The sequence below is a fragment of the Lepidochelys olivacea genome, assembly GCF_965140295.1.
Source record: "Lepidochelys olivacea isolate rLepOli2 genome assembly, chromosome: 1".
Taxonomy (NCBI): domain Eukaryota; kingdom Metazoa; phylum Chordata; order Testudines; family Cheloniidae; genus Lepidochelys; species Lepidochelys olivacea.
Genome location: NC_140411.1, coordinates 30,684,719 through 30,710,067, shown reverse-complemented (window position 1 = coordinate 30,710,067; position 25,349 = coordinate 30,684,719).

The window sequence follows — 25,349 nt, the reverse complement described above, 5'->3', positions numbered from 1 at the left end:
TCTACCAAGAATTTCTCAAGATATCCAGGGAAGCTGTTTTCAGCAAGGGGTAGTTGTTTTATTTAAGCATTCTTTAATCAAACCCCTCAAAGTCTGTGCAAGCAAAGCTGTTCCTTCCCTACCTCCAAGCCTCATCAGTAAAGGACTCCAAACAGTCTCCCCTCCTGTCCATTTGTTTTTCTAGACCAGTTCTTCTCCATAGTAACTCTAGTGGCCATCCATTGGTAGCACTGCCCCCGGCCCTAAGCTTTCTGGAGGGTGTTGCAGTTTCTGGTCTCCATTTCCTGATGCCCTTTTTTTTTTCGGGGTCACCTAATTAAGTTCCAGCTCTTTCTTATGCTATGTCTACCCTTAAAATGCTACACTGAGACAGCTGTGTCCCTGTAGCACCTCAGTGTTGACATATACTACAGCAATGGGAGGGACGCTACCATCACTGTAGGTAATCCACCTCCCCACCAGCAAGTAGGTTGGACCTAGTGCTGTCTACACTGAGTGTTAAATTGGCTTAACTACGTCTCTCAGAGATGTGGATTTTTCACATCCCTGAGAGAAGCAGCTATGCCGATGTAACTTTTCAGTGTAGACAGACAGATACCCCAACGCATCTGATTTCAGAGGAATGGTATCCCTTATACTTTTACCCTCTGAAACATGCTACTACTTTTCATTGAGCTAAAATAATGAAGATATCTGGATATCAGTTATACTTTATCTGATCCTCTATGCTTATACATGCCTTAAATAAAGAACTGAGCCTATGAATATATATATATATATATATATATATATATATATATGTATGTTAAAGCATCTCTATAGCATTTATCACATTGCATTAAATATTCATTTTTCCTTCACTGTAACTAAAATAACCTATTATATATGATATAATATATAAAATTCCTACTATATAAAAATTCAAAGAAGATAAAATATTATAGTCTAGCAGCATTATACCCATAACAAAGAGTTTTTACACACTGCAATATATCTTTTCAAATGTAATCTATCTAGACCAGGAGGTAGTGCACCTGCAAAATACCAGCTAAAACACATTATTTTTCATCACTTACGGAGATACAGAGTTTTCTGTTTTGAAGCAGAGACAAAAATTTTCTAAATTACATGCAGTTTACTTCCCTTTTTATATCATTGTATTGTTATTGCTTTCCTAGGCTGAAGTGTAATCAACTTCTTTTGTAGGATACTATTTCTACCTTCCATTTTAAATAAGTTTCTAACATCAGTGCTACCTAAGCAAGATTAATACGACTTTCCTACTTAATATAAATCTTTTGATTTGTTGCTGAATGGACTGTTCTCCAGTATTGCTATCTAACTGCAAGGGACAATGCTGTTTATCATTTTGCCCTGAAAGCAGCCATCCAGATCTAGATACTACAGTACTTTGACTTTAAAATCCATGAAATATAAATGTGCTCCTATCAAGAGTGAGCATGAATTAAATGAATAATGTTGACTTTACATCTGAAGTACCTTCTACATGTACTTTACGTTTATAACATCTGGGTTAAAAAAATACAGTGAAGTGTAGAAGGCTAATTGTGGAAACAGCATCTTTCTGGAACTAAAGAATGTCAGACTTAAGTGCAACATAATTAAGGTCCTTGTGTAATAGTAGTAATAATTGGAACTGGTTGAAAATTTTCAGATGAAATGTTTTTTCTGTCAAGAAATGCCAGCTCATAAAAATTGACATCCTTTGCAAGAATGTGTTGATTTCAATTAAATTTCACTTAGAAAAAAATCAAAGAAGCATACTGATATGGTCTAAATGCTTGAAACATCGATTTTTCATTTCAAAATGATTGTTTCAAAATTCATTCTATTTTATATTATAATATACAGTCAAAAATAAAAAAAACATTGTGATGTTATCAAAACAAGACCTTCCAACTGACCCAAATTTTGTTCTGCAAGAAATTTAGTGATCCTTGCATTTTGTTCAAAAACAAACAAGTTGCAAAATCGTGGAATTTCCCACAAAATAGAAATTCCATTTCCCATATAGCTCTAACAATAATATTTACTATTCACATACTACAGTGTCCTTTCCACTACCAGTCCTCTTCCACAGCTGATGTGCTGCCACGATTGACTGGAATGAATATTAGAACATACAGTATATTCAGCGGTTGTCATCAAGAGGTTGATTATTCATATAATGAAACTCTCTGTGCTATAGAAAGGAATAATCTCCTCACTGACCCCAGTTGACACAGGGATGAGGCACAGGAATGTCTTTTGTAAATTACAAAAAAACTAATAGTATTCGTTTGAGATAGATCCCTATCTGATGTAAACTGTGTTAGTCCCCTTGGCTTCAAAGGGTTAAACCCATTTGCACCTGAGGATTTGGCCCTACAGATATTTAAATAAAATTTGAACAACAGGTTAGATGCCTGTCATCACCCTAACTACTTTGCTTTAAAATTTAGATCCCTTTCTGCTTCCCTTCCTATATATTTTGTCTCCTCTGTTGTACATTTTATGGGACAGGAACTGTGCCCTCTTCTAGCACAATTTGGGCCCCACTTCAATCTAGTTAAAAAAATATTGATTGTTATTACTAGGGCTGTCAAACTGTTAAAAATAATTGCAATTAATCATGAGATTAAAACAATATTCGTGATTAATCACAGTTTTAATTGCACTGTTAAACAATAACAATTTCAATTCAGCATGGAGGCATGTCCTCTGGAATGATGGTCGAAGCATGAAGGGACATATGAATGTTCAGCATATCTGGGACGTAAATACCTTGCAATGCCAGCTACAATAATGCCATGCAAACACCTGTTCTCACTTTCAAGTGACATTGTAATAAGAAACAATCAACATTATCTCCTGTAAATGTAAACAAACACCTGTAAATGTAAACAAATGTAAACAAAATGTAACTTTTTCTTAGTGATTGGCTGAGCAAGAAGTAGGACTGAGTGGACTTCTAGGCTCTAAAGTTTTACATTGTTTTGTTTTTGAGTGTAGGTATTGTGACAGTGTCGGGCCAGATGTCTATAGGAGAGTAATGGAAGGCAGATATATTAGCCCCAGGCTAAGTAGGTCCCTATTCCCTGGGTAAGGTAACAGGGAAGGTTTTTTTTTTTTTTTTTTTTGAAACAAAAAGAAAGTTTATTGGTAACGCTTACAGAATTACCAAAGGAAACAAAACAACTATGCAACAAAACAACGCAATCAGAAGGTATAACACAGCAGCTTTCAGGAGGGAGAAGTGTTCAGGCTAGCCTGGGCCCAGAGCGGGGGGGCTTCCTCGACACTCGTGGTCTTCCACCCTCCTGAGTTACCTGGTGGCCTAGAGCGGGGGGGCTTCCTCGACACTCGTGGTCTTCCACCCCCTCGAGTTACCCAGTGCCGCGCCCAGTGTCACCGATCCTCCCTCTCCTGAGAGTGCCCGGTAAGATGGGCACGGCTGCGGGGTGGGCGGTTTAGGGAGGGGGGGGTAGACACCCATGTATTATAGGACCCCTCCTAGATGACAGGAATGATGGTATCCACAGCGGCAATGGCTGGGGCTGGCGTCTCTCGCTCTTCCCCTCAATCAAAGGGTCAGACGGAGGGAACCGGACGGGGTCACCGAGCAGAGAACCCCAGACAGTGCCCACCGCTCCTCGAAGGCTTCAAGGGAGTCGGTGGACGCCGCCCAGAGGAACTCCGCTCGGATACGTGAGTGTACTGAGGATCGGAAAACGGCCCCACAATCGCAGGACGTTTCATGGGCCAACCTCCTCTCTCTGGTTTTGTAAATGGCTGTTTTAGCCAAAGCTAGGAGGAGGTTGACCAGAAGATCCCGCGACTTTGTGGGGCCACGAATGGGAAGTGTATAGATAAAAAGGTGGGGGGAAAAATGAAGCCAGAAGCGTAATAAAATATTTGTGAGGAGCCGGAAAAGGGGCTGCAATCTGGCACACTCTAAATACACGTGCACCAGGGTTTCCCTCACATTACAAAAAGGACAAGTGTCCGGAATGGGGGTAAACCATGTCAAAAACACGCCCGTGCTCACAGCTCCGTGAAGGAGCCGCCAACTGATGTCCCCGACGGGCCTTGGGACCAGGGTGGAATACAGGCTGGCCCACCGAGGTTGCTCACCCTCCAAAGGTGGCAGGAGATCCCGCCACTTTGTATCGGGGCGGGACACCAGGGTGTGGGCGTGAAGGGTGTGAAGCGTAAGTGTATATAAATATTTCCGTGAAGCAATTTGAAAGCTAACCGGCTGCAGTTCGTGCAGCCGGCTTGCAGTGAAAGGGTGAGGGGTGTGTTGGGATCTATGGGGTGGGGGCCCGATGGAAAGGTCCGGCGGGCCTGGGGTAAGGGATGGGCGGGGTGCGCCCTCGCACAAGGCTCGGCTAACATAAGCCCGAGCAGCGGGGGTCAAGGCGGCCTTCACCTCCTGAAGTACGCGCCGGGGGGTACGGAGGCTGGAGAGCCCCATGCGCCGAGCGAGCATCAGGGGATCCAGCCAGTCTCTCCGGTCGTAGTCCAGGAGGTCTCCGACCCTCGTGACTTCCGCCAGGACCAACCTCTGGCGCACCGAGCGGGACTCCGCCACCTGCACACGGAGCTGGGGGTTGTGTAGCAGGGGCTCTGTGAGGAGATCTGCCCCCACGGTGGCCGCCACGGACCTGGTTGTTAGAAACAATTTCCAGGTCCGGAGGAGGTCCTGGTAGAAGACCGGCAGCCCGGAGAGGTCTCGCGGAAAACCCCTCGGAGAAAGATAAAAGAGCTGCCGGTCATATCGAAACCCTTGGAAACGGCGCAGGAAGGCGTGCGCCAGTATGCTCCACGCCGAACTACTTGCACTATAAAAGAGCCTCTGCAGGGCCTGGAGGCGGAAGACGCGGACCTGAGTGTACAGACACTTCAGGCCCTGCCCTCCTTCCTTCAGGGGTAGATGAAGAACTCCAACAGGGGCCCAGTGCATTCCTGACCAAAAAAACTCTAGAATCAATCTCCGGAGATGGGTCAGGAAACCCGGGGCCGGGGCCAGGGTGTTGAGCCGGTACCAGAGCGTGGACAGGACTAGTTGGTTAAGCACCAGTGCTCTCCCTCGGAGGGAGAGACATCGAAGAAGCCTCGTCCATCTCCGGATCCGCTCTATCACCCCGCCCTCTAAATTTTGCCAGTTCTCCGGCGGGGAAGGATGCGTGGCGGAAAGGTAAACGCCGAGATAGAGCAGTGGACCCGCACTCCACCGGATGGTCTGAAGTGCGGGTGGGAGGGAGCTTACCTGCCGCCAGTCCCCCACCGCCAAGCCAGAGCTCTTGACCCAGTTGACTCGGGCGGAGGAGGCTGCCGAATAGATGGCTTGGCATGCCTCCACTCGCGCCAAGTCGCCCGGGTCCTGGACCACGAGAAGTACGTCATCGGCGTACGCCGACAGGACCAGCCGCAGCTCCGGCTCCCGCAGCACCAACCCTGTCATCCTCCTGCGGAGGAGACAGAGGAAAGGCTCGATCGCCAGAGCATACAACTGGCCCGAGAGGGGGCACCCTTGCCGCACTCCTCGCCCGAAGCTGACCGGTTCAGTCAGGGTCCAGTTGAGCCTAACCAAACACTCCGCGGAGGCATACAGCACCCGGAGAAAACTCACAAACTGAGGTCCAAATCCAAACGCCTGCAGAGTGCTCAGGAGGTACCCATGGTCTACTCTATCAAACGCCTTCTCCTGATCAAGAGACAGGAGGGCGAACGATAGACCATCTCTCCGCCCGAGTTCCAAAAGGTCTCGGACGAGAAAGAGGTTGTCGAAAATGCTGCGACCCGGGACAGTATAGGTCTGGTCTGGGTGGACCACGTCCGCCATCACGGACCCCAGCCGCAGCGAGATTGCTTTCGCTACGATTTTGTAATCCGTGCTAAGGAGTGAGACGGGACGCCAGTTTCGTAGATCGCGGAGGTCCCCCTTCTTCGGCAGCAAAGCGAGCACCGCTCGCCTGCATGACAGAGGGAGGACCCCGCTCTGCAAGGACTCAGCCCAGACGGTGACTAGGTCTGGGCCGAGAATGTCCCAGAACGCGCGGTAAAACTCCACGGTCAGCCCGTCCATGCCCGGAGATTTATTGGTGGGCATGCGACGGAGGGCTTCCGAGAACTCGGCCAGGGTGAGAGGCAGCTCTAGTCGGTCTCGGTCGCCCACGCTGACCGTGGGGAGTTCCTCCCAGAGCACCTCGCAAGCGTCAGGATCGGTCGGGTCCGGGGAGAAAAGGCTTGTGTAGAAGTCACGGGCCCTCCCACACATCTCCTCCGGACCCGTGAGGGGGGTGCCGTCTTCCGCAAGAAGGCAGGTGACGTGTTTCTTGGCCCCCCTCGTTTTCTCCAGGGCATAGAAGAAGCGGGAGCCGCGGTCCATCTCCCGAAGGAGGCGGATGCGGGATCGAACGAAGGCACCTCGGGCCCGGTGGTCCTCAAGGGCCCGGAGCTCCTCCCGCTTCTCCCGGCACGCTCCGCAGAGGGACGGGTCCTCGGGATCGGCGGCCAGGCGCCTCTCCATCTCTAAGACCTCCCGTTCCAGCTGCTCTATCGCCGCATTTCGCCGTCGGCTGGTGCCCCGAGTGTAGTCACGGCAGAAGAGCTTGGCGCGCACCTTCCCGAGATCCCACCATCGCCGCACCGAGGGAAAGGCACGCCACTGCTCTCGCCAGGCCAACCAAAACTCCCGGAAGGACATCACAAAGCTCTCGTCCTCCAACAGGCTGTTATTAAAGTGCCAATAGGCCGGCCCCGGTCTCTCTGCACGGAGGGAAACCGTTACAGTGACTAAATGATGATCGGAGAATGGGGCCGGCCGAATGGCGGAGGAGTGGGCCTGTGAAAGATGGAAACGGGATAAGTAAATACGGTCCAACCGAGAGTGGTGTGACCGATGGGCCTCCACCCGGACAAAGGTAAATGTGGAGGTGTCATCTGGGTGATGGTCACGCCAGACGTCCACTAGGGAATGATGGTCAACTATCCCTTGGAGAATATTCGCAGCGGCCGGACTTGGTTCGGCCCCTGAGCGGTCCCGTTCCTCGAGGGTGGTGTTAAAGTCCCCTCCCAGGACCAGGCACTCGTGCGAATCCAGGGTGCCGAGAAAGTCGGACACCTGCTGATAAAATTGTGGCCGCCTGGAGCTCATTTGCGGGGCATAGATGTTAACAAAATTAACCACGAGCCCCTCCATACGGACTCGAAGGTGCAGCACGTGGCCCGGCACGGCCTCATTGACCCCTAGCACCTCAGGCCGTAGGTTGGGGGAGAATAGGGTTGCCACTCCAGCCTGCCAGGTCGCAAAGTGGCTAAAGTATACCCCGTCCCCCCACTCCAGCCGCCACCTGTCCTCGGCGGCCGGGTCTGTATGGGTCTCCTGCAGGAAAACTACAGAGTACCTCCCCTCCCGAAGGTAAGAGACAGACAGCTGCAGCAGCACAGGAGCTAGCAAACAGAGCTGTAAACAGGGGAGTTTGAGTGGGAGTTCTGTTGGAGGAGAAGGTATTTGTGTTTGTTTGGCTTTGTATTGGTAGTATTTGTATGTGTAGAGGCTTGTAGGGGCTTTGTGCTGGGAGAGAAGCTGAGCCCTGATTAGGGGGTGGGGCTTCACTGACTAGGGGTCCTATAAAGGTAGCAGCCAGTCAGGCAGCAGCACAGACAGCTGCAGCAGCACAGGAGCTAGCAAACAGAGCTGTAAACAGGGGAGTTTGAAAGCGGAGTTTGTCTTGTGGTGCTTGTGTGGGGTTTGGTTTTGCTGTGGGTGGTGGTGTTTTGGTGTGGTTTGTGTTTCCCAGATTAACAGGATTTAGGTGGGAAGGCTATGACAGATTCAGAGGTGGCAGTGGGAGTGACCCATGTAGCAGATGACACAATGAAGATGACTGGATGTGGAAGCTGTGGTATGTACATGATCCTGGAGGGGGCACCTGGTAAGAGTTTTGTCTGCATGAAATGCCGTCTGATAGAGCTGATGGAGGAAAAGATCAGAGGTTTGGAGATGCAGGTGGAAAGTCTGGTAGAGTTTAGGAAGGGGTTTGAGCAGATTATGGAGCAAAGACATGAGGTATCTGAAGGGAAAAGCTCAGACTTGCAGATGGAAGCAGGACTAGGGAATTCTGAGGGGAGACTGGGTGAGGAAAGTGGTCAGTGGAAGCATGTGACTAAAAGAACTAGGCAGAGGAAAAGACGGGCTAGTGAAGGAGAAATAGAGCTTCAGAATAGGTTTGCAGAGTTGGAAAATGAAGAAGGGGCTCAGCAGGTAGTCACTGAAGGTGACAGGGCAAGGAAGAAGAGAAGAGCGGTTAGTCCTATAGGAAAAGGGGAAGAGTTAATGGAGATTACACCAAATATGAGCCCCAGGAGGATACAGGATGGGTTAAAAAGGATTACAAGGGAGAATGGGAATGGAAAAAACTTGCAGCCAGAGGGAACAGGGGATAGACTGGAGAATAGCACCGTCACTAGGAAAAGGCAGGTCTATGTGATTGGGGACTCTTTATTGAGAAGAATAGATAGGCCTGTAACCAGAGCTGATCCAGAAAATAGGAGGGTGTGCTGTCTTCCAGGTGCTAAGATACGGGATGTAGACCTGAGGTTAAAAAGGATTCTAAAGGGAGCGGGAAAGAATCCCCTAATTATCCTTCATGTGGGAACAAATGATACGGCTAGATTCTCACTGGAAAGTATTAAGGGAGACTATGTTAGGCTGGGGAGGACGCTTAAGGAAATTGAGGCTCAGGTGATCTTTAGTGGGATTCTGCCTGTTCCTAGAGAAGGGCAACAAAGGTGTGACAAGATTATGACTATCAATAGATGGCTTAGGCAGTGGTGCTATAAGGAGGGCTTTGGGATGTATGGCCATTGGGAGGCATTCATGGATAGAGGACAGTTCTCTCGGGATGGACTTCATCTGAGTAGGGAAGGAAATAGACTTCTAGGATGGAGGCTGGCACAACTGATTAAGAGAGCTTTAAACTAGGAATTTGGGGGAGATGGTTGGGAGATGTCCAGGTAATCTCCACGCCAGAATTTAGCATAGAGTGGAAAGAAAATGAAGTAAGAGTGGATACAGCTGTAGGTAGGAGGAAGGGCAGTGTAGATACAAGTCTAATAGGTTATACTGGTAGTAAAATAACCGTGCCTAATAGGGTACAGAATGTGAGTGAGGCCAAACAGCAAAAATTAAGATGTTTGTACACTAATGCAAGGAGCCTAGGTAACAAAATGGAGGAACTAGAGTTACTGGTGCAGGAAGTGAAACCAGATATTATAGGTATAACAGAGACCTGGTGGAATAGTAGTCATGACTGGGCTACAGGTATTGAAGGGTATGTGCTGTTTAGGAAAGACCGAAAAAAAGGTAAAGGTGGTGGAGTAGCACTGTATATCAATGATGAGATAGAATGTAAAGAAATAAGAAGCGATGAAATGGATATGACTGAGTCTGTCTGGGCAATAATTAAATTGGGGAAGAAAACTATTAGAGCCTCCCCTGGGATAGTGCTTGGGGTGTGCTATAGACCGCCGGGATCTAATTTGGATATGGATAGAGCCCTTTTTAATGTTTTTAATAAAGTAAATACTAATGGAAACTGTGTGATCATGGGAGACTTTAACTTCCCAGATATAGACTGGAGGATGAGTGCTAGTAATAATAATAGGGCTCAGATTTTCCTAGATGCGATAGCTGATGGATTCCTTCAACAAGTAGTTGCTGAACCGACTAGAGGGGATGCCATTTTAGATTTGGTCTTGGCGAGTAATGAGGATCTCATAGAGGAAATGGTTGTAGGGGATAATCTTGGCTCAAGTGATCATGAGCTAATTCAGTTCAAACTGAATGGAAGGATTAACAAAAATAAATCTGCAACTAGGGTTTTTGATTTCAAAAGGGCTGACTTTCAAAAATTAAGGAAATTAGTTAGGGAAGTGGATTGGACTGAAGAATTTATGGGTTTAAAGGTAGAGGAGGCCTGGGATTATTTTAAATTAAAGCTGCAGAAGCTATCGGAAGCCTGCATCCCAAGAAAGGGGAAAAAATTCATAGGCAGGAGTTGTAGACCAAGCTGGATGAGCAAGCATCTTAGAGAGGTAATTAAGAAAAAGCAGAAAGCATATAGGGAGTGGAAGAAGGGAGGGATCAGTAAGGAAAGCTACCTTATTGAGGTCAGAATATGTAGGGATAAAGTGAGACAGGCTAAAAGTCAAGTAGAGTTGGACCTTGCAAAGGGAATTAAAACCAATAGTAAAAGGTTCTATAGTCATATAAATAGGAAGAAAACAAAGAAAGAAGAAGTGAGACCGCTAAAAACTGAGGATGGAGTGGAGGTCAAGGATAATCTAGGCATGGCCCAATATCTAAACAAATACTTTGCCTCAGTCTTTAATAAGACTAAAGAGGATCTTAGGGATAATGGTAGCATGATAAATGGGAATGAGGATATGGAGGTAGACATCACCATATCTGAGGTAGAAGCGAAACTCAAACAGCTTAATGGGGCTAAATCGGGGGGCCCAGATAATCTTCATCCAAGAATATTAAAAGAATTGGCACAAGAAATTGCAAGCCCATTAGCAAGAATTTTTAATGAATCTGTAAATTCAGGGGTTGTACCATATGATTGGAGAATTGCTAACATAGTTCCTATTTTTAAGAAAGGGAAAAAAAGTGATCCAAGTAATTATAGGCCTGTTAGTTTGACATCTGTAGTATGCAAGGTCTTGGAAAAAATTTTGAAGGAGAAGGTAGTTAAGGACATTGAAGTCAATGGTAAATGGGACAAAATACAACATGGTTTTACAAAAGGTAGATCGTGCCAAACCAACCTGATTTCCTTCTTTGAGAGAGTAACAGATTTTTTAGATAAAGGAAACGCAGTGGATCTAATTTATTTAGATTTTAGTAAGGCGTTTGATACTGTGCCACATGGGGAATTATTAGTTAAATTGGATAAGATGGGCATCAATAGGAAAATTGAAAGGTGGATAGGGAATTGGTTAAAGGGGAGACTACAACGGGTCCTACTGAAAGGTGAACTGTCAAGTTGGAGGGAGGTTACCAGTGGAGTTCCTCAAGGATCAGTTTTGGGACCAATCTTATTTAATCTTTTTATTACTGACCTGGGCACAAAAAGTGGGAGTGTGCTAATAAAGTTTGCAGATGATACAAAGCTGGGAGGTATTGCTAATTTAGAGAAGGACAGGGATACCCTACAGGAGGATCTGGATGACCTTGTAAACTGGAGTAATAGGAATAGGATGAAATTTAATAGTGAGAAGTGTAAGGTCATGCATTTAGGGATTAATAACAAGAATTTTAGTTATAAGCTAGGGACGCATCAACTAGAAGTAACGGAGGAGGAAAAGGACCTTGGAGTATTGGTTGATCATAGGTTGACTATGAGCTGCCAATGTGATATGGCTGTGAAAAAAGCTAATGTCGTCTTGGGATGCATCAGGAGAGGTATTTCCAGTAGGGATAAGGAGGTTTTAGTACCGTTATATAAGGCACTGGTGAGACCTCACCTGGAATACTGTGTGCAGTTCTGGTCTCCCATGTTTAAGAAGGATGAATTCAAACTGGAACAGGTACAGAGAAGGGCTACTAGGATGATCCGAGGAATGGAAAACTTGTCTTATGAAAGGAGACTCAGGGAGCTTGGCTTGTTTAGCCTAACTAAAAGAAGGTTGAGGGGAGATATGATTGCTCTCTATAAATATATCAGAGGGATAAATACCAGAGAGGGAGAGGAATTATTTAAACTCAATACCAATGTGGACACAAGAACAAATGGATATAAACTGGCCACTAGGAAATTTAGATTAGAAATTAGACGAAGGTTTCTAACCATCAGAGGAGTGAAGTTTTGGAATAGCCTTCCGAGGGAAGTAGTGGGGGCAAAAGATCTATCTTGCTTTAAGATTAAACTCGATAAGTTTATGGAGGAGATGGTATGATGGGATAACATGGTTTTGGTAATTAAATATTCATGGTAAATAGGCCCAATGGCCTGTGATGGGTTTTTAGATGGGGTAAGATCCAAGTTACCGGGAAAGAATTTTCTGTAGTATCTGGCTGATGAATCTTGCCCATATGCTCAGGGTTTAGCTGATCGCCATATTTGGGGTCGGGAAGGAATTTTCCTCCAGGGCAGATTGGAAGGCCCTGGAGGTTTTTCGCCTTCCTCTGTAGCATGGGGCACGGGTCACTTGCTGGAGGATTCTCTGCTCCTTGAGGTCTTCAAACTACAATTTGAGGACTTCAATAGCACAGATATAGGTGTGAGGTCTTTTTTAGGAGTGGTGGGTGAAATTCTGTGGCCTGCATTGTGCAGGAGGTCAGACTAGATGATCATAATGGTCCCTTCTGACCTAAATATCTATGAATCTATGAATCTATAAGAGAGCACCTGGGACCTGCGGAGAGCCATCCTACAGCCCCTGGTATTCAGGGTCGCAATAATAAGAGGCGTCATACGGAGGGCTGGGGGGGTGGGGGTCTCGTATTGGCGGGGGGGGTTCAGGGCCCCCGGCGGGTTGCACAGCAACCCATGACCCATCCCGTAGGTGAGTAGATCGCTGCGGAAGCTGCGGGCTCGCTCGTAGGCCGCAGCACCGCGCTTTCCTTGCCCCCTGCCCTCCTTTATAAGGGCCTTTGTGGCCTGGAGGAGTTGATCAAAGTCCCCCCATAGCCGAAGAGCCAGCTGTGCCCTATCGCGGGTGCCACGGGAGTGCTCTAGGAACTTCCGTAGCGCATGCCGCAGCTCATGGGGGGGTGGGGTTACAATTCCCAAGGTATTCCCTGATGGGCCTCTTAATACAGCCTCGTGGTCCGCTAAGGCAGGTAGACAGGGTGCGGACCACCGACGGGGCGTCTGACAGGCTGGGGTTATTAAATTCACTTCACGCCTTGGGGTGGAGGGGGATGGCAGGGGAAAAATCGCCACTCCTAATGGGTCGCGACTAGAAAGTGCAAAGACTGCTCCCTGGGGGGAGTCTGCAAAAGGCGGAAAGGAAATAACCCCAGGGGCGGCAGTAACATTGCAGGAGGAGGGACCTTGGGCAGGGGCAGGGGTGGGGGCAGGGGCAGGGGTAAGGCTCTGGGGTGCAGGAGGCGAGCAGCTAAAGGAAAGTGCCTCCTGAGCAGAGTCAAGGGTTAAGGGGGAAGGGGAGGGGCTCCCAAGAATGCTAGGTGCTGGCTCCATGGTGGTTTTAGCGGTCACGGCATCAGGTGGTGGACCGCCTTCTGCAGGGTGCTCACCCGGAAAGGCAAAAAGGGGGAGGGAGCATGGGGAAAGGGAGGCTGGGGTAAGGCTGCCCAGCTCGAGGCCAGCCGGCAGCAAATCATCCCCTCCCTGGGTGACCGGGGTCAAATCTAGGGCCTCAATCTCCGCATACATGGAGGAGAGGCCAACTCCTGCCACCCCAGGAGCCTCTCTTCTAGGGCCCGCCTCAACGGCCGCCTCGGGGTCTGCGGGGGGTTCGGGTAGCGTCCAGGCAGAAGGGGTGTCCTCAGAAGTCTCGGAGGGGAGGGTTTCCCGTGGAGGGGGGATTCTGCCCTCCAATGCCAGTCCGTCTTCCCCTCCCGACACCGGCGGATGGATCTCGCTCGCGGCCGTGGCGGGAGGCTCGATAGCAGTGCCTCCTTTCCTGGTCTTCCGGGGGGCTTCCGCGTCGGGTGGATGCAGCGGAGCTCGAGCCTTCCGCTTGCCTCGCTTCCCCTGGACTAGGGTCCAGCCCTCCATAGCATCATCTGGGGGTTGGTTAGCAGGGGTCGTGTCGGGGGGCGGAGGCGATGGTTTAGGGGTTCGGGGAGGTAGCGGTGGGGCAACATAAGGGGCGGGGGCTTCTCCTTGGGGAGGGCCCTCTCTTATACCCGATAATATCCTTGCCACACCCTCCTCCATGGGCTCTATTGGGTTGGTACTAGCAAGGGTGGAAACCCCTTGCTCGCCCGGGCATTGTAGGGAAGATATCTCTTGGGCCCGGACGGGAGCAGCGATGGATCGAGTAGGAGGAGGGTTGGTTTCAGGTACTGGGCAGCCAGGGGCGTCGGCAGCAACGGGGCCGATGTCCTGCCGGGTCTCGGGGGTTTCGGGTGCCCCTCCCCCTCGAGCCAAAGGGCAGTCTCTGCGGACATGCTCCGCTGAGCGGCAGAGGTAGCACCGGGCCTCTCCGGTAGAATAAAAGACCCGATAGCGGGCTCCCTCGTAGGGGACTAGAAAGGACCCCTCAAGCGCCTCTCCGTCACGCGCCCCTGCCGGTGGTAGGAGCTGCACTTGCCGGCGGAACGAAAAAATGTGATGGAGGGTGGGGTCCTTGCAGCCCAACGGGAGAGGGCTGATGACAGAAACAAATTTCCCTAGGGTGGAAAGAGCGGGTAACAGGGCAGCATTGGGTAAGAAGGGAGGAACGGAGGTAAGGACGAGGCGAACGCCCAGGTCTTCTAACGGTTCTAGGGGGACAAACACCCCCCCTACCGTCAGGCCCCTCTCCACCGCCTCCTGGGCGGCATCCTCCGAGGCTAAGAAGAAAACGACCTTCCCATACATCTTGGAGGCCGCCACAATAGCCGTGGGTCCCACCACCTTCGCCAACGCCTGCACGTATGTCTCCACGTGGGGCGAGGCGGGCACCAGGAGGCAACGGACGCCGTGCTTCCTGGTCAAGGCGGGGAAAGGGCCTCGGCCGCTGGTGATGGTGGCAGAGGCAGGGGGGGGGCGAGATGACGAGGCGGCAGGCAGCGGGGAGCCCGCTGCCGCCCGGGCATACGTCCTGGGGGCCGGGGGAAGGACAATCGCAGAGCTGGTGGAGGGAAACGCTGGGAGGGGCGCCACGGTTGATGACGAGGCCGCAGCGGTGGGGGCAGCCCCTGCCATGGAGGGCTCAGTGGTTTTAGGGGGGCCCTTTCCCTTCCACCCGCCCTGGCCCTTCTTGCGAACCGGGGGGGGTTTCCTAGAATCTGGGGGGGTGGTGGGTGCAGCAGCAGCAGCAGCAATCACCCTGGTGCCTCCTGCTACCGGTGCCCCAGCAGGGGGGGTGGCAAGTACCTTAACAATAGTAGTAGGGGGGGGACCTTGGGGGTTGGGCAGGGGTGGTGGTGGGGAAGGGACAACTAATTTTAATAAAGCAGTCTCGCCCCTCTCGTTCCCCGCCATTGTGAGCAGGGAGAGACAGGGAGACACCGGAAGGAGAAGGGGGGAGGGGAGAAGGCAGAATAGCCCCTCCCTCCGCTGGCTGCGGACGGGAAGGGAAAAAATGCCGAGGGAGGGGGGCTGGGAGGAAGGAGGGAACAAAATCGGGGTCCAGTAAAAGGGGCAAATTGTAGGATAAGCAATCCGGGGGGGGCGGTGCAGACCCACACACGTTTGTCCAAAGAGTCTCGGTTGGTCGGTTGTTAGGTCCGGTCCGGAAGGCAAAGTTCAAAGCAAACAGCTGGATCCGAAGGGAGATGGCAGATTGCCAGCAGGGACAGACTGCGGGGGGGCCGTGACAGTTGTAATAACGATGGGGGGGTAGGGGCACCAATGGATCGGGGGTGGGGGTCTCCACGCCACACCCCCTGTGCCGCCACAAACGCAAGTAATCACAGTCAAACTCCCCCCTACGAGAGTATAATTCAGAAAGTTACTCAGTCTTACGGCCTCCGTCACGGTGATTTATATTATTTCTTCTGTCCGATGGAATCTCCGTCTCCGGCTGTGTTGGCTGTGTTCCAAGTCCTCCGGTATGTTAAGAATGCTATAAGGTCCGAGCTACTGGCGAAACGGCTGGGTCTGGGGGTTTCCACTCCCCCCTCCGGACAGCAAAATCGGCAATCTTCCCCCCCCTCCTCCGGGGGCTCAGCTGAGGCAAATAGCTGCGCCCGAAAGCAGGCGTGGGGGGGGGGGGTGGCTGGCGAAGGACGTAGACGGAAAAAAACACAAAAAAGAAAAAGAAAAAACAAAAAAGCGTCTGGCCCGGTCGGGGGGGGACTAAGGCAGGTGCAAAAAGTAAGAAAAATCCGGGCCAGGGGGCTTTAGGAAAGAACAGAAAGCAGATAGCTGAGGAGCAAGCAAAAGACGTTCCGTTTCCTAACAGGGAAGGTTTTTTTTTTTTTTTTTTTTTTTTTTTTTTTTTTTTTTTTTTTTGAAACAGAAAGGAAATTTATTTGTAACAGTTACAAAGAATACAAAAGGATAAAAAAAAAACTTAGCAACAAAACAACGCAATCATAAGGTATAACACAACAGCTTTCAGGAGGGAGAGGTGTTCAGGTTAGCCCAGGCCCAGAGCGGGGGGGCTTCCTCGACACTCGTGGTCTTCCACCCTCCTGAGTTACCTGGTGGCCTAGAGCGGGGGGGCTTCCTCGACACTCGTGGTCTTCCACCCTCTCGAGTTACCTAGTGCCGCGCCCAGGGTCACCGACCCTCCCTCTCCTGAGAGTGCCCGACAAGATGGGCACGGCTGCGGGGTGGGTGGTTGGGAGGGAGGGAGGTACACCCATGTATTATAGGACCCCTCCTAGAAGACAGTAATGATGGTATTCACAGCAACTAACGGCTGTGACTGGCGGCTCTCGCTCTTTCCCTCAATCAGAGGGTCAGACGGAGGGAACCGGACGGGGTCACCGAGCAGAGAACCCCGGACAGCGCCCACCGCTCCTCGAAGGTGTCAAGGGAGTCGGTGGACGCTGCCCAGAGGAACTCCGCCCGGATACGTGAATGTACTGAGAGTCGGAAAACGGCCTCACAATCGCAGGACGCCTCATGAGCCAACCTCCGCTCTCTGGTCTTATAAATGGCTGTTTTAGCCAAGGCTAGGAGGAGGCTAACCAGGAGATCCCGCGACTTGGTGGGGCCACGGATGGGGAGTGTATAGATAAAGAGGTGGGGAGAAAAATGAAGCCAAAAGCGCAAAAGAATATTTGTGAGGAGCCGAAAAAGAGGCTGCAATCTGGCACACTCTAAATAGACGTGCGCCAGGGTTTCCCTCACGTTGCAAAAAGGGCAAGTCTCCGGAAGGGAGGTAAAACGTGTCAAAAACACGCCCGTACTCACAGCCCCGTGAAGGAGCCGCCAACTGATGTCCCCGACGGGCCTCGGGACCAAGGTGGAGTACAGGCTGGCCCACCGAGGTTGCTCACCCTCCAAAGGTGGTAAGAGATCTCGCCACTTTGTATCGGGGCGGGACACCAGGGTGCGGGCATGAAGGGTATGGAGCGTGAGTGTATATAGATATTTCCGTGATGCAACTTGAAAACCGACCGGTTGCAGTTCATGCAGCCGGCTCGCAGTGAAAGGATGAGGGGTGTGTTGGGATCGACAGAGTAGGGGCCCGATGGAAAGGTCCGGCGGGCCTGGGGTAAGGGATGGGCGGGGCGCGCCCTCGCACAAGGCTCGGCTAACATAAGCCCGAGCGGCGGGGGTCAGAGCGGCCTCCACCTCCTGAAGCACGCGCCGGGGGGTGCGAAGGCTGGAGAGCCCCATGCGTCGAACGAGCGTCAGGGGATCCAGCCAGTCCCCCCGGTCGTAGTCCAGGAGGTCCCCGACCCTCGTAACTCCCGCCAGGACCAACCTCTGGCGCACCGTGCGGGACTCCGCCGCCTGCACACAAAGTTGGGGGTTGTGTAGCAGGGGCTCCGTGAGGAGATCTGCCCCCACGATGGCCGCCACGGACCTGGTCGTTGAAAACAGTTTCCAGGCCCGGAGGAGGTCCTGGTAGAAATCCGGCAGCCCGGAGAGGTCTCGCGGAAAACCTCTCGGACAAAGATAAAAGAGCTGTCGGTCATAGCGGAGCCCATGGAAGCGGCGTAAAAAGGCATGCGCCAATATGCTCCACGGCGAACTACCTACACTATAAAGGAGCCTCTGCAGGGCCTGGAGGCGGAAAACGCGGACCTGAGTGTACAGACACTTCAGGCCCTGCCCTCCTTCCTTCAGGGGCAAGTGGAGAACTCCAACAGGGGCCCAGTGCAATCCTGACCAAAAGAACTCCAGAATCAATCTCCGGAGGTGGGACAGGAAACCCGGGGCCGGGGCTAGGGTGTTGAGCCGGTACCAGAGCGTGGACAGGACTAGTTGGTTAAGCACCAGTGCTCTCCCCCGAAGGGAGAGACATCGGAGTAGCCTCGTCCATTTCCTGATCCGCTCAATCACGCCGCCTTCCAAATTTTGCCAGTTCTCCGGCGGAGAAGGGTGCGTGGCAGAAAGGTAAACGCCGAGATAGAGCAGAGGGCCGGCACTCCACCGGATGGTCTGAAGCGCGGGTGGGAGGGGGCTTACCTGCCGCCAGCCCCCCACCGCCAAGCCAGAGCTCTTGACCCAGTTGACTCGGGCGGAGGAGGCTGCCGAAAAGATGGCTTGGCATGCCTCCACTCGCGCCAAGTCGCCCGGGTCCTGGACCACGAGGAGGACGTCATCGGCGTACGCCGACAGGACCAGCCGCAGCTCCGGCTCCCGCAGCACCAACCCCGTCAACCTCCTGCGGAGGAGACAGAGGAAAGGCTCGATCGCCAGAGCGTACAGCTGGCCTGAGAGGGGACACCCCTGCCGCACCCCTCGCCCGAAGCTGACCGGTTCGGTCAGGGTCCAGTTGAGCCTAACCAGACACTCCGCGGAGGCGTACAGCACCCGGAGAAAACTCACAAACTGAGGTCCGAATCCAAACGCTCGCAGGGTGCTCAGGAGGTACCCATGATCTACCCTATCGAACGCCTTCTCCTGATCGAGAGACAGGAGGGCGAACGACAGACCGTCTCTCCGCCCGAGTTCCAAAAGGTCTCGGACTAAAAAGAGGTTGTCAAAAATGCTGCGACCCGGGACAGTATAGGTCTGGTCTGGGTGAATCACGTCCGCCATCACGGACCCTAGCCGCAGCGAGATTGCTTTCGCTACGATTTTATAATCCGTGCTAAGGAGTGAGAGGGGACGCCAGTTTCGTAAGTCGCGGAGGTCCCCCTTCTTCGGCAGCAAGGCGAGCACCGCTCGTCTGCACGAGAGAGGGAGGACCCCGCCCTGCAAGGACTCAGCCCAGACAGTGACTAGGTCTGGGCCAAGGATGTCCCAGAACGCGCGGTAAAACTCCACGGTCAGCCCGTCCATGCCCGGAGATTTATTGGTGGGCATGCGACGGAGGGCTTCCGAGAACTCGGCCAGGGTGAGAGGCAGCTCTAGCCGGTCTCGGTCGCCCACGCTGACCGTGGGGAGTTCCTCCCAGAGCACCCCGCAAGCGCCAGGATCGGTCGGATCCGGGGAGAAAAGGTTTGCGTAGAAGTCACGGGCCCTCCCACACATCTCCTCCGGATCCGTGAGGGGGGTGCCGTCTTCCGCTAGAAGGCAGGTGACGTGTTTTTTGGCCCCCCTCGTTTTCTCCAGGGCGTAGAAGAAGCGGGAGCCGCGATCCATCTCCTGAAGGAGGCGGATGCGGGACCGGACAAAGGCACCTCGGGCCCGGTGGTCCTCGAGGGCTCGAAGTTCCTCCCGCTTCTCCCGGCACGCTCCGCAGAGGGACGGGTCCCCGGGGCTGGCGGCCAGGCGCCTCTCCAGCTCTAAGACCTCCCGTTCCAACTGCTCTATCGCCGCATTTCTCCGTCGGCTGGTGCCCCGAGTGTAGTTGCGGCAGAAGAGCTTGGCGCGCACCTTCCCTAAATCCCACCATCGCCGCACCGAGGGAAAGGCACGCCACTGCTCCCGCCAGGCCAGCCAAAACTCCCGGAAGGACATCACAAAGCTCTCGTCCTCCAACAGGCTGTTATTAAAGTGCCAGTAAGCCGGCCCCGGTCCCTCTGCACGGAGGGAGACCGTGACGGCAACCAAATGATGGTCGGAAAAAGGGGCTGGCCGAATGGTGGAGGAGTGGGCCTGTGAAAGATGGAGACGGGATAGATAAATACGGTCTAACCGAGAGCGGTGCGACCGACGGGCCTCCACCCGAACGAAGGTAAACGTGGAAGTATCATCTGGGTGATGGTCACGCCAGACGTCCACTAGGGAGTGATAGTCGACTATGTCTCGAAGAATGGTCGCGGCGGCCGGGCTCGGCTCGGCCCCCGAGCGGTCCCGTTCCTCGAGGGTGGTATTAAAGTCCCCTCCCAGGATCAGGCACTCGTGTGAATCCAGGGTGTCGAGAAATTCGGACACCTGCTGGTAAAATTGCGGCCGCTGTGAGCTCACTTGCGGGGCATAGATATTAACAAAATTGACCACGAGCCCCTCCAAACGAACTCGGAGGTGCAACAAGTGGCCCGGCACGGCCTCAGTGACTCCGAGCACCTCGGGCCGCAGGGTGGGGGAGAACAGGGTCGCCACTCCAGCTTGCCAAGCCGTGCAGTGGCTAAAGTATACCCCGTCCCCCCATTCCAGCCGCCACCTATCCTCGGCGGTTGGGTCCGTGTGGGTCTCCTGCAGGAAAACCACAGAGTACCTCCCCTCCCGAAGGTAGGAGAGCACCTGGGACCTGCGGAGAGCCATCCTACAGCCCCTGGTGTTCAGGGTTACAATGATGAGAGGTGTCATGCGGAGGGCTGGGGGGGTGGGGAGTTCTCAGGGGTGGGGGTACTCATGGCCCCCGGCGGGTCGCGTAGCAACCCGTGTCCCATCCCGTGAGTAAATAACTCTTTCCGGAAGCTGCGGGCCCGCTCGTAGGCCGCGGCACCGCCCTTCCCTTGCCCTCTACCCTCCCTCATAAGGGCTCTCGCGGCCCGAAGGAGTCGATCAAAGTCCCCCCATTGCTGGAGAGCCAGCTGTGCCCTATCGCGGGCACCACGGCATCGTTTCAGGAACTCCCGTAATGCATGCTGCAGCTCATGGGGGGGTAGGGTTACAACTCCCAGAGCAGTCCCTGGTGGGGCTTTTGATGCAGCTTCGTGGTCCGCTAAGGCGGGTAAGCAGGGTGCGGACCGCCGACGGGGTGTCTGACAGGCTGGGGTTATTAACTCCATCTCATGCCTTGGGGCGGACGGGGATGGCAGGGGGAAAGGTGCAACTCCTGGGGAGTCGCAACTAGAAAACATAAAGACTGCTCCCTGGGGGGAATCTGCAAAAGGCGGAAAAGAAATAACCCCAGGGGCGGCGGTAGCCTTGCAGGAGGAGGGAGACTGAACCGGAATAGGGGTGGGGGCAGGGGCAGAGGTAAGGCCCTGGGCTTCAGGAGGCGCACAGCGAAAAGAAGGCGCCTCCCGAGCAGGGTCGGGGGTGAAGGGGCAAGGGAGGGGGCTCCGAGGAATGCTAGGTACCGGCTCCGGGGTGGTCGTGGCAGCCATGGTCCCAGGCGGTAAACCACTTTCCGTGGGGTGCTCACCCGGAAAGGCAGTCAGGGGGAAAGGGCATGGGGAGAGGGGGCCTGGGGTGAGATTGCCCAAATCGAGGCCGGCCGGCAGTAAATCATCCCCTCCCTGGGTGACCGGGGTCAAATCCAGGGCTTCAATCTCTGCGTACACAGAGGAGAGGCCAACTCCCACCACCCCAGGGGCCTCTCCGCTAGGGCCCGCCTCGGCGGTCACGTCGGGGTTCGTTGGGAGTTCAGGTGGTATCTGGTTAGAAGGGGCTTCCCCCGGGGCTGCGGAGGGGAGGGTCCCCCGCGGAGGGGGGATTCCACCCTCCAATGCTGGTCTATCTTCACCTCCCGACACCAGCGAATGGATCTCACTCGTGGCCGAGGCGGGAGGCTCAGGGTCGGTACCTCCCTTCCTGGTCTTCCGGGGGGCTTCCGCGTCAGATGAATGCAGCGGAGCTCGAGCCCTCCGCTTGCCTCGCTTCCCCTGGACTACAGTCCAGCCCTCCATGGCGTCGTCCGGGGGTGGAGTAGCAGGGGACGGAGCGGGGCGCGGAGGCAAAGGTTCAGGGGTTTGGGGGGGTAGCGGTAAGGCAGCACTAGGGGCGGGGGGTTCTCCTTGGGGCGAGCCCTCTCCTGCACCCAGTAAAAGCTTTGCCACACCCCCCTCCATAGGCTCTGCCGAGGTGGTTACGGCAAGAGTGGGACTCCCGTGGTCGCCCGGGCGTTGTTGGAGGGGTGCCTCTTGGGCCCGGACGGGGGCAGCGGTGGATCGGGTGGGAGGGGGGGTGGTATCGGGTGCCGGGTGGCCAGGGGTGTCGGCAACAACAGGGCCGATATCCCGCCGGGTCTCGGGGGTCTCAGGTGCCCCTCTCCCCCGGGCCAAAGGGCAGTCCCTGCGGACATGCCCTGCCGAGCGGCAGAGGTAGCACCGGGCCTCTCCGGTGGAATAAAAGACCCTATAGCGGGCTCCCTGGTAGGGAACTAAAAAGGACCCCTCGAGCGCCTCTCCGTCACGCACCCCCGCCGGCAGTAAAATCTGCACTTGCCGGCGGAACGATAGGACGTGACGGAGGGCGGGGTCCTTGCAGCCTAACGGGAGAGGGCTAATAACAGAAACAAGCTTCCCCAGGGCAGAAAGAGCAGGTAACAGGGCAACATTAGGTAAAAAGGGAGGAACGGAGGTGAGGACGAAGCGAACGCCCAGATCTTCTAGCGGTTCCAGGGGGAGAAACACCCCCCCCACCACTAGGCCCTTCTCCACCGCCTCCTGGGCGGCAGTCTCCGAGGCCAGAAAGAGAACGACCTTCCCATACATCTTGGAGGCCGCCACAATGGCCATGGGTCCTACCACTTTCGCCAACGCCTGCACGTATGCCTCCACGTGGGGCGAGGCGGGTACTAGGAGGCAACGGACACCGTGCTTCCTGGTCAGGGCGGGAAGAGGGCCCCGACTACTAGTAATGGCAGCGGAGGCAGTGGGAGGGCGAGATGAGGAGGCGGCAGGTGAGGGGGGGCCTGTCGCCACCCGGGCATACGTCCTGGGGGCCGGGGGAGGGATGGTCGCAGAGCTGGTGGAGGGAACAGCTGGGAGGGGTGCCACGATCGATGACGAGGCCACTGTGGTGGGGGCGGCCTCTGCCACGGAGGGTCCAGCGGCATTAGCAGGGCCCTTCCCTTTTGGCCCACTTCGATTTTTCCGTCTAACTGGGGGGGGGTTCCTAGAATCTAGTGGGACAGGAACCAGAGCAGCAGTAGTAATCGCCCCGGTGCCTCCCACTGCCGATGCCCCAGCGGGGGCGGTGGCAGGGGTTCTAACAATGGAGGCGGTGGGGAAATCTTGAGGGGTGGGCAGGAGGGTAGATGGGGAAGGGGCAACCAATTTCGGTGGAGGGGCCTTGCGTCCCTCCTTCTCTGCCATTGTAAGCAGGGAGAGACAGGGGAACACTGGGAGGGGGGGGGGCAAAAATCGGGGTCCGGTAGTAGGGGTAGGCTATGGGGTAAACAATCCGGGGGGGGGGTGGGGGAAGGACAACCCACCACAAGTGTCCAAAGAGTCTCGCTTGGTTGGTTGTTATGCCTGGTCCAAAAGGCAAAGTCCAAAGCAAACAGCTGGATCCGAAGGCAGATGGCAGATTGCCAGCAGGGACGAAGCAGCGGGGGCCGTGATAGTTGTAATAGTGGTGGGGGGGGTTGGGGGCACCGATGGATCTGGGGGTAGCTCCCTGCTACACCCCTGTGCCGCCGCAGGCGCAGCTGAAATGCAGTCAACTCCCCCCCCCGAGGGTAGAAATTCAAAAGAAATCCCTCAGTCTTACGGCCTCTCTCCACGATGATTCATAGCTGCCCGGGAGTTCTCCGGCCTCTGGCGTCTGCTACAGCTGTTGGCTCTGTCCCAAGGCTCTCGGAAAAAGTCCAGGCAAAAAGCAAAACAGCTGGGTCTGGGGGGGTCCACTCCCCTCTCCGGACAGCAGGTTGGCAGTCCTCCCCCCCTCCTCCGGGGGTTTCAAGTAAGCAAGGAGCAAAGTCCAAAAGCAGGCATCGGGGGGGGGGGGGGGGGGTGCTGGCGACCGGCCAGCACACTGACGCAGCTCAAAAAAACGGGAAAAAACGAAACCAAAAAAACAAAGCGTCCGGCCCAAACGCGGGGGGGGAAACTAAGCAAAAGGAAAAGTGTGAAAAATCCGGGCCGGGGGGCTTTAGGAAAGAAAGGAAAGCAAATAGCTCAGGAGCGAGTGAAGAACGATTCCGGCTCCTTAACAGGGAAGGGTCCAGAACAATCAGGAACCTTCTGGAGACAATTAAGACAGGCTGATTAGAACACCTGCAGCCAGTCAAGAAGCTGCTAGAATCAATTAAGGCAGGCTAATCAGGGCACCTGGGTTTTAAAAAGGAGCTCACTTCAGTTTGTGGTGTGTGTGTGAGGAGCTGGGAGCAAGAGGCACTAGAAGCTGAGAGTGAGAACGCGAACTGTTGGAGGACTGAGGAGTACAAGCATTATCAGACACCAGGAGAAAGGTCCTATGGTGAAGATAAAGAAGGTGTTGGGAGGAGGCCATGGGGAAGTAGCCCAGGGAGTCATAGCTGTGGCACAGCTGTTCCAGGAGGCACTCTAGACAGCTGCATTGCACAGGGCCCTGGGTTGGAACCCAGAGTAGAGGGCAAGCCCGGGTTCCCCCCAGATCCTTCCAACTCCTGGTCAGACACAGGAGGAGTCAACCTGGACTGTGAATTCAGAAAAACGGCCAAGCTGAGGGCTGCCGTGAAGCTCCAAGGCAAGCAAATCCGCCAATAAGCGCAAGACCCACCAAAGTAGCGCAGGAATTTTGTCACAGTATATAATAAAAATAATAATTCTATATTTTAAGTTGCACTTTCACAATAAAGAAATTGCACTACAGTACTTGTATAAGGTGAATTGAAAAATACTATTTCTTTTATTTTTTTACAGTGCAAATATATTTAAACAAAAATAATATAAAGTGAGTACTATACACCTTATATTCTGTGTAGTAATTGAAATCAATGTATTTGAAAATGTAGAAAAAATCTAAAAATATTTATAATGAATGGAAATTAGTATTCTATTATTGTTTAATGGAGTGATTAAAACTGATTAATCGTGATTTTTTTTAACCTAGTAAATTTGTTTTGTGTTAATCACATGAGTTAACTGTGATTAATTGACAGCCCTATAGTTACTTCACTTCAGAATTTGGCAATTAAGCAATTTACGTACCTTGTGAGAACTGTTCCTCTTCCTACTGAGGTCAATATAACTTATTAACTTCAGTGTGAGTAGTATTGGGCCTTGAGGGTTCGATTCTGCAAGATGCTGAGCACTGCAGCCCAATTCAGACAACACTTAAGCAGGCCCTCTCAGAGGTCCAGAGAGGCCCAGACCACTTCCAGCTTTTGAGGAAAGCTAGTCATAATAAAAATTAAAAATGATGACACATGAAAACAAAATAAGGCACCAACAAAAGAGTGAGACATAATTTGAATATTTTTTATTTAACAAATGCTTTTCTAGCTTTTTTCTGTGCAAATGCACTAATTATTGGGGGAAAATCTAGCTTTCGTGC